This window comes from Orbicella faveolata, unplaced genomic scaffold (genome assembly GCF_042242905.1).
Source record: "Orbicella faveolata isolate gen_17 unplaced genomic scaffold, um_ofav_v1 contig_35, whole genome shotgun sequence".
NCBI lineage: Eukaryota > Metazoa > Cnidaria > Anthozoa > Scleractinia > Merulinidae > Orbicella > Orbicella faveolata.
The window spans coordinates 5,132,394-5,142,557 of NW_028301564.1; the positions used below are offsets into that span (position 1 = coordinate 5,132,394).

Here is a 10,164-nt window from a genome sequence, read left to right on the forward strand (position 1 = left end):
TTAACAAATTTACAACGTCCATTTTTGGTAAAATCCTATTTGGTTTTGAAAGCACCCCGCTAAACAATGGTTAGGTTAAAAGCAAAGCAGTGTGTTACCAAATGATGTTGCACTAGACTGGCCTGGAGCAAACCAACCAGGAGAACATCTCACCGTTTGTTAGCCTCAAATACTTTGCTAATCCCGGTTTAGAATTCTCTCAGAAAAGAAAGGTAAACTTCTTAATTCTGTATATAGATTGACATAGTACTAGTTAATGGTTAACACAAACTTTCATGAAATTCATTTTTGCCGTTGAAGCCGAAAAACCTAAAAATGTCAAACAGTTTGTTGACAACGCCTATTATTATTCCGAATATAAATTACAGAAATTCTAGATTCGATAGACGCTCGCCCATGTTAAGTAAAAGAAAATCCATGAAAAGTTGAGTAAAATGGGGCAAAAATGATTGATCCGTTACTAAGGACAAAACAGAACTAAACTGCTTGAAGGTCATTTTTTGCGAAACGAGAAATGTCCTCCAAGAAGATCAATGAATTGTCATAAAAGTAACTGATGAGTAAGAGTGTTTCAATTAAAATTCAAGAGCTTTTAATCAGCATAGAAACTTCTCGAAGAAGTTACAATTCAAGAGCGTACTCCAGAATTTTGAAAGTACCGAGAATATTTCATGTCATATTAAAATTGTAAATTTTGCACAAATGCGAGAGGAAGCACTGGTTAATAAGAAAACGTCAAGACAGTAAGGCTGTTAAACTGATATCTCAAGGTGGTCTAAAATTAAAAGAGACCAAAGTTTTCTTGGATAAGGAGCAAAGTACTAAAAGCGCGCTGAACACAATAATGTTTCTGTGACTGAAATCGAATGAATGCGCGCCTTTGTGGTGGGCATGGTGAAGATTCCACTACTATGTCTTATGTCTGTACAACTGTGTAGAGTTAACGAGGAGTTAAAATGAATTTGGAAGTTCGAGACCTTTACTCAGGCTTGTACCTCTCACCAAGCCGGCAGCTACTTAATTTTGGTTGAGACCGTTTACTTTTCAGAGCTAAGTTGTGCAATTTTAGTAGTGCAAGTTGTGGTATTGTTTTATAGCGTAAGTGTAACCATATCCTTGTAATGAAAGAATCGCATGGAAAATAGTGTAAATACTGTAGTAGGGTAAAATATTTTTGTGTCGTATTGTACGTAGAGTAAGTACAATGTAAGTAATTATGGGTTTTGCCAAAAAAAAATTGTGCAATCCTAACTTCTTCGAGAAGTTCATTACTAGGGGTTAAGTTTAGCATGCATGATATGTATTGTTAGAAAAAGTGATTCGAGTCGACACACATTCTCTTTCGAATATTGAACTGAGATAGACCAAACACCACCGACAGGAAGAGTATTTTTTATTGTTGACATAACCACAGAAACATCCAGTTTTGTTTCATCATTTCACTGGTTACGAAAAAAGGTAGAAACATATAGTTTATTAAATAAAGGAAGATTAAGCGTTGTTGTACGTACACCATGTGCTGCAAAATGATAAATTACTTTTCTTGCTGGCGTGGCTCTTTATAGTTCAAATCTAATTTATTGCACCCATTACAGTATACATATAAATTGTTTACATAGCAGTATAGATGAGGACAGGAGATCTTAACAACCCCTACTAGGCTTTACAAAGAAGATCCTTCGTCAAAAGAATTAACAATATATCAAATGCAATGTTAAGTGATGGCTAACTTAAGCGCATAACACGGTTTTTATTTGGAAGTTTGATGTTAAGATATATTTCTTATAAGTCTAGTGATTTTGTAGAATTGTGTTTTCTTTGTTAACTCTCTGCCAGTATATCATATTCTACGCTTCTACTTTACGCAAGACTGGTTTTCATGATTAGTGCTGTGTGGGTCAATATGTATTTTGAATCCTTACATTAGTGTTTCATTAGTAAAAAAAAAAGTATTCTTGAAGCTGATCGCTTATTGTAGTTGTGTATATTCTCAGTTTTTGAAAAGTAATTATTGAAGTTTGAAGGTAATTGATCATTGAATTATAAATATATGAAAAGAGCTATAAATTATTTGTTGAATCGATATCATACATATTCATTAGCTCAGGAGACGAAAAATTTGGTTTACTAATTTTTTTTTCCTATATTTTGAACCGAAAATGAAAATGTTGATTAATATTGGCACTTGGCGGGGTGCGACAGCTAGGATGACGTCATCGCACAGTGTCTCAGTCGCCATTGTGATGTTTACTTTTTGTTTATTCGCTTAGTTTAAAACAAAGGCACGGAGACAACCTTTATCATTCTTCACCCACGACAAATCGGAGCAAATATATTTTATCAGTAGACGTTTTGCCAGAAATGCGACTGTCACACTGAGTACCGTAGCAATCTTTTTGTCATCAGTATCTGTCTTATTATAAACTGTAGATCAAAAGATATCTCGACTCGTGTGCAGCCACTAGATTCCTTCTGAATTAAAGATATATTGCTCGTGATAGCATTGACCGACATGATATTCGGCAGATGATGATAATGAGACATTGACCCAATGTACAAGTGAGGTGAATCACGCAAATTGCACACAAATCTGTATACGTACTGATACTGGGACAGATGAGAAAAATTGTATGACACAACATATGCCCATCATATACACTAGAATTGGTTTGTAATGTTGTAGTCATTGGAAAGGATTAAAACAAAGAGAAAACAATTGTTATCATATTTGAAACGAGACTTTATCAAATCTGCGTGTCTTTCGTAAAAAGGTTCATTGCTGTGTGCATACGTGGTGATAACAGTTTTTACAATCAGCTAAATATCGTTTTAGCGAAAAGTGCGTCACAGATATGTTTCAAGGTTGCGACAAACGTATAGGAAGAGCATTTTAGTTCAAACCAAACAGCTTAACAGGTCTGTTTCAGCGAGAAATAACGTTATATCCCCAGGGTAAACATCTTGAAACTTATTTCTCACGACCGTCCATAAATACTTTACTATGAGTGTTCACTCTACGCCGCAATGTAAACACAGTCTAAATCGCGAATTTACCAGAATTAATGCCTTATCACTTAGTTGCCTTGTTGTTTTATCGAGAAAGCACCCTACAATGCAATCAAATTAAACATGAGTAGATCTTAAGCGATTTTCAAATGATAAGTAGTCATTAGCTTATTTGCTTGATATGCAACCCTTAATAGCCCGCGAGACAATTAGCCATAGGATAACATGTAGTAATTGGGCAAATTTCTTTTATCTAAAAAAGACTTATTATACCTTTGTTATAAGGTTTCTAACCGCGGTATCCTGTTAAATAATGGATGGGCGGTATTACAGGCGTCTGAAATAATACTTAAATTGTACCTGAAGCTTTAGCAACGCACCTTCATTAAGACAAGAACGTGACCAAGACCTGGAAGATCTGTAAATCTGCGGCAAACAAAGGTTTGTGTCTCTTGATATATTTATTTTCAAAGTCCTGTAATATTCGAAAAACGATCATGGGGAATTTTTTGCGTATATTAAAGCTGCGTTTAACGCGGATTTTCTTTGTCTCTTACTGGCCAAGCGGGGTACTTGGCACTCAAGTTTTCTTCGGCAATTCTCCTAATTGTCGGGATGAAAAGACTGAATTAAGGATAAATTCCGTTCACTTCTGCACAAATTAAATAAGTAAATTAAGATAGTCGTGATTTGATATAAGAGAAATAACTATCATAAGTGGTGGGCAAGTTTACCAGACATATCTTTTAGTGGAATTGGAAATTTAAAGGCTATTAAGGTACACGAGGCAGATGATAGAAAGGCTGAAGTGAGGACAAAGAACAGAAGATCAAAACGGCTCACATCTGGAGTTTTATTCGTGTGTTATCAGACAGTACTATTACAGTGTTATTCGCTAACGAAAATAACATGTTTAAAAAGCTTCCTCTTTTACGGAAATGATTTACGCGCATGTCTCTCTTAACAGTAGCTTTCCTGTTATCACTTATCTAATTCATAAGCGTAGAATAGGTGTATTCAAACTATCTGTGAGATGTAGATTTATCGTGACGATTTGAAGAAAGAAACTATGGCTTGAATCACAGTGCCATTTCCGCAATCCCTTGTTGATAAAATCTATTAACTTGGGTTATAGATTTCTAATGAACATTTCTTTTTCCCTCTTTCTGTAAAATAGAGTTCTTGTTATCAGCTTGAACACATGGTTACGTAATTAACATTTAATTTAGTCTGATATTTGCTTTAGCTCGACGCACGGTAATTTTCCTCGCAGAAATTACCAGAAAAGCCAAATAGAAACTCCGGGCAGCCATTATTCTCTAAAACAAATCAATTAGTTGTCTTTACAATTAAAGTAAAATCTTACTTTTCAAACCTTGATGTTGGTTATAAATACTAGACATTTATTACATACTACACTTATGTGGTCTAATTCAATGCATTTTGTATTCAACAAACCAAAAGATAGGAATACATTAAAATTTCAGAATCAATTGAGGATTGTTGTGATATACTTTCAGTCCCTGACTTTTGAGTTAACATCAAGCAATTTATCTATTTATCAGTGTTTATTTATTTATTTATTTATTTATTTATTTTTATTTATTTGTTTATGTATTTATTTATTTGTTTTTTTATTTATATTTAACTATTTCATATTTATTTATCTAGGGGGCAACCGCACAAAAAAAACATACTTGCAGTGATTTGCTTGTTTTCTTTTATCTATTTCTTGTTTCTCTTCGAGGGGAGGAAGGGAATAACTATAAAAAAAAAAAAAATGGTTCTATGTTTCTTCATCGTTACTTCAGTAGGGTTTAGTCAGCTAACTGGTCTTAAAGATGATTTCCAGCCCGTATACTGCGCACTCTCGGGAGTTTGTTTGCGTTTTTTGCTCTGTTTCATATAAGACATCACAAAATGTAAACATTTCGCAACTACTTACCTGAAGTAAATTCAAAGTTTCAAAACAATCGCCATTATGGATGCGAAGAGATCGAAACTTTATGCTTCGTTCTTTCTCATATCACTTGATGAAACAACTTCGCAGCTGTAAAAATCAATGAAGCTGTTGAAAAAAGAATTTGAAAGGCTTTAAAGATAAGGTATGTGGTTTGTAACGAATAACATTGATTCGCATTCCATCGAGTGAGTCTTATAATATTTATAAACATTATGGTGCTGAGACTGCGCAATACGGACTGGAAATCATCTTTAACGTTTGCCCAAAAAGCTAGAAAATGTCATGAAAGTCAGTCTTAATATAGAAGGTATACATGATTAGTGCGCTCGTCTCCGGATAGAGCAATCTTGGTTCGAGCCCTGACCGGGACATTGCGTTGTGTTCTTGGGCAAGATACTTTACTCTCACAGTGCCTCTCTCCACCCAGGTGTGTAAATGGGTACCGGCGAACTTAATGCTGGGGGTAACCCTGCGATGGGCCAGCATTCTATCCAGGGGAGAATACTCCTAGTCGCTTCATGCCACAGAAACCGGGATAAGCTCCGGCCTGATGGACCACTTGGCTCGTATGCAGACTGGGTTTTTTTTTTTTTTTTTTAACATCTCAGTTTTTGGGGTTGATTATGTACTCATTCAGCAAACCCAATTTGCGCTGAGATTCTAATTGAACAACTGTGTACGTGTCATTAATCATCATTACATGTGATCACAAACTTGACTGAGACTGAGCAAACTTGGAAAACTTTGGGCATATCACAGATATTCTTCCCTAGCAGAAGTAATATATTTATAACGCCTTGAAATAAAACTTTTAATATAGAACGATCACGCACGAAGCGATCATCAGAACGCGTAGGTTAGAGGGTGGTCGGTAGATCTAAAACTTCATTCACATGGGCAGCATGAGCGATCCCGCTTCTGACTGGCTGCATAGGATAAGTATCTTGTTTGTACATTGAAAAATTGTGTATATTAGATTTCCTGTTAAGAGAAGTAAGACCTGTCGACAATTAGGATACTGCGCCAGACAAACACAAATTTAGGAGAGAGAGATTTCCTTTTATGAGTTCACTTGTTTAATAGTGCATCATTTAATAGTATAATCAGTACCAGTCCACTTTAGCCTCCAGAGGAACTTTCGTCATTTATAAATTTTCAAACGATTATTTCATACATGGCGTCCTCGCGTTGAGGAAATTGCAAGAAAACTACGGCGAAGTTTTGGAAAGCAATATAGCCAATCGCTGTTCATCCTCAGCAAAAATTCATTGTACCGGTGTTGAACCAGTGACCCCAAGACGGTAGACAACTACTGCATTCCTGCGTCCTACCAACTGAGCTGTCGTAGTGTCGCACGAATACATGATGCAACCATCGACCGTTCAACCGTTGTCGTAGAGAGTATAGAAGTTTTAAGACATTTTTAATACATGTAACTCAGCTGAAAATCATTCAATCCAAAATCAAAACAGTTATTTTTAAATTAAATAATACGGAGGTAATGTCTGCTAAATTTTAGATCGATAGTTCTAACATTCGAACTACACGAATGATTTGTTTAATTACAGAGCATGTATGAAGACCCAATTACATAGAACGTTTGGGCACGTTGCAAATACTTGCTAATTTCTCAGCTAATTTTCAATCAAACCAAAAAAAATTATAGCTTTAACAGCAGTCATACAGGAACTTGACGTTCTACTTATAATCAGAAGAAAAGATCTTATATTCGAGCTGTACGAATTATTTAAGTATTACATTTACAGCGGTTTTCTACACGATTGGCTTAAAAAAACTCGCGCCACTTTTTCATCCAATCAGAAGTAAAACCAAACCCAATCGCAACTCTTTCTCACATGGACGTTTTGCCGCGCTTTGCGTCAGCTACGTGTAGTTACCTCGAGTTTTGATTGGCTCACTGGATTGTCCATGTTCTTGGTGATTGGCTACTGTGATTACTTTGGTTTTAGTTTTACGATACTCAGTTGAAAACCGCTCTATTTTATATCTTGTGTGTATAATAGTTATTTATTTATTTATTCATTCATTGGTTCGTTCGTTCATTCATTCATTCATTTATATATTGACGGCTTTAAAACCTGCTCACAGAGAGTTTAAACATGATTTAATATACACGTATTTTCAAGTCAAGAATAAAGAGAATCATGAACGAGAAGATAATGTTTCATTCAAAACTAAATTCTTGAAACTAACATTACAAAATCTGTTTATCCACTTTTATTTGCGATATTGTAAAGTATTTCAAAGACCGACTAACCATCAGCTCACTTTAAACAGTGCAACAAATGCGATGTATTTCATGAGGGGAAAATACTCTTGGTCTATTCACGTAAAACTATATCGCAACTGTTTACGTTCTTCACAGATGAATAAACTATTGCTGCTGTGTATCCTGGCCTGCCTTGTGCTCCTGGCCTCCTCCAAACCCCTCTTTGATGAACCAATCTCGAGTAGTGAGCGGCGTTCTGCGTGCGGTCCAGGCTGTCAAATCCTTACAGGCGTCAAGTTTGGTAACAGAAAGTTCGGCGGTCGGAGAAAGACTGGAAAATACTATTACAACCGCTTCAGGAATTCCCACAGAGAGTAAGTATTTTAATTTGCATCGGTCATTTCACTTGCTCAGCTGGAAAATCCTCGAAAATTTAAGCTGTTCAGTACGTCGTGTAGAATTCCGGTTTATCGGCAAAATTTTGCACACGTGTGTTGGATATATTACGTGAATCTACTTTCAAATTCTGCTTACTGGTAATTTTATGACCGTTGAGAAGAAGTGATGGTCAAAAAATGACGGATCCAAGTGTGATTGTCTAAAGTAGTTAAACGTTTCCTCGCTCGGCGTTGTCAGAAACGATGAAAATGATTGAGAACTAAAGGAAAGGTTAGAAAAGAGGCCGTGCAGCCGTTTTTCGTTTCTTATACTTGCTGACGGGAAATTAAGGCTGCTTACACTGTTCACAATGTACAAACAAGGTTTTCTCTTTTTGTCGTGAAATAAAGCTAAATAAAGACGCCATCGTGCAAAACGACACAGCCAATCACAGCGTGCGTTACATTATCACATTAATAATAATAATAATAATTCATTTGATAAAAATACATATCAAAAGTTACAAAGTAGAATTAGCTACAATATTTAATAGGCACTTACAATATCAAAAATTGACTAAAAATGCTAAATCAAAATTATGAAATAGACAAGACATTGGAACGTCTACATTGCTAATTTATGTCTAAAACTAAGTCTAAATTTTTATTGGCTATCCAGTCAAATTTAGATAATGATCTTATCTTCGCTAACAAAAAGCTTGACGCGTTATTCTCTATCTTAAAACAGGTTCGATTTTCCAGACGACGACGTCTATGATGACACTGAGTGAGAGACCACAACTCCATATTCCCTGCACGGGCTTCACTATCACGTATTTAACTCTGTAGAGTAGATCACTGCCACCTAGTGGGAATAAGTGTATATTGAAAATACTAACTGTTCACTATGCTACTAAATTTTATTTCAAGGAGGGAGATGCTTGTTGTAATAAAGGTCAATAAACGTTGTCTTTAATCGAGAAGTCTGCCTTTAAAATTATTTTCCAAGAAAGATCATGGCAAGAGTCTATGACGACTTTAAAACGCCTGGGTGTTTTTTTTTTGTTTATGTTTTTTTTTTTTTTTTTTTCGTTTTGCCCGATTTCAAGACTTCAGTAACTTTACTGCTGACGAATTGCTTGGTTGAGGGTAACAGTAACTGTCATTATAGGAAGCGATAAGTATTTGTTGGTCATTTCATAACTTTACTTAATTATCTAACAAATTAAAATGAATAGAAATTTTCAATGTTTTGTATCAGTTTTAATTTCTCACCTATTTTGTTTTCACAAATTAGCATATTTGGTAAAGTAGCTCGCTAGGTAACGCACTTCATAGAATAACAAGTTAAAATCCAGGAAAAAAATAAGCACGCATTGAAAAAAGAAAAACCGTCGAAGTTTAAGAAAGTAACCCTAGAGCATTACAATGATTTTGTGCCGCCCAATAGGGAGAGAGCAAAAACTTTTGCTTACATTCTAGGGAGTAAAAATCTTATCTTTTTTTTCTCATAAGGGGGAAAGAAAAACTAGTTTTCTCTGAAAACTAATTATCTCTATGGATGAACACTAAGAAAGACCTATTTATCACAAACATTGAAGGGAGAGAATTAGCAAAAAAAAACGAAAGAAATTTCAGTTAAATACCGTGTATCAATTGCTTTTCAGAACTTCCTTTATCATATTTGATTGAACCCAAAGAGGACATCCACATATCTGGTTACACCATCTCAAGATATTGAACGTCAATTCTGGAAAGTCACGTCGTAAAATAATAAAATATAGACAGTAAATATCTCTATAAACAACACATGTATCGCCTAGTTAACCTTGATATTTTTGGAATCGTCTTCCGTATCGAAACTGGAAGTCAATTGCCGTTAAACGTCTTCCTTATCGAAACTAGAAGTGAATTGCTGCTAAACTGACAAATTAAGTTCACACAGTCAATGGTGTCATTTCCGAGGTAGTTAATTTCTTGGATCATTTGCTTCACGCCTCGGGCACTGTGTGTTGAAATTACAAGCCATTAGTAGGCGGCGCGCGGAAATGTGGTCGCTTCCCATTTTACAACGCTAGGGACAGGTGGAGAAACGCTAAACGAAATTAACTGTCCGTCTATCATACCTTAATTTACTTGGCTAAATGCAATTTTCTCTCACAAAGACGTTTTCTTTGACATTCAACTGGGATGTAAAATAACTGACAAAACAATAGGTCCTAAACCTGTCTAGATTTACGGTACAAGTCAGAGCTGCAAACACGCACATCTATGCACCGCCTCGGTATTGTTTTTGTTTTTAGACATGCAATCTTTGGGTTTGTTAATTATGTATTTTGTTTTTCTCTTGAGGGTTAAGGCACACGCAGATTATCTACCCAAAACATAAAGAAGAATCTGCTGGTTGCCTCAAATGGTATCAGCATCACGTAACTAAAATAAAGACACTCACGTCGATTTAATAGTATAGTTGTTTGCGTAATGCAAGCCTAAAATGTTACAAGGTTCATTGTTAAATTGAAAATATCCAAACGTTATCACTTTTCTTAATCCTGCAGCAAAACTGAGTCTTATCTGAATGATTTCTC

At 35.5% G+C, this 10,164-nt stretch overlaps 1 long non-coding RNA gene across 1 annotated transcript; it reads left to right on the forward strand.

Annotated features, from left to right (window-relative positions):
• The first annotated feature begins 131 nt into the window (after positions 1 to 131).
• Positions 132 to 8,559, forward strand: LOC110055085 (uncharacterized). Its single transcript, XR_016201759.1, has 3 exons — positions 132 to 212; positions 7,356 to 7,573; positions 8,325 to 8,559. It is a non-coding gene; the product is annotated as an uncharacterized LOC110055085 (long non-coding RNA).
• The last annotated feature ends 1,605 nt before the right edge of the window (positions 8,560 to 10,164 follow it).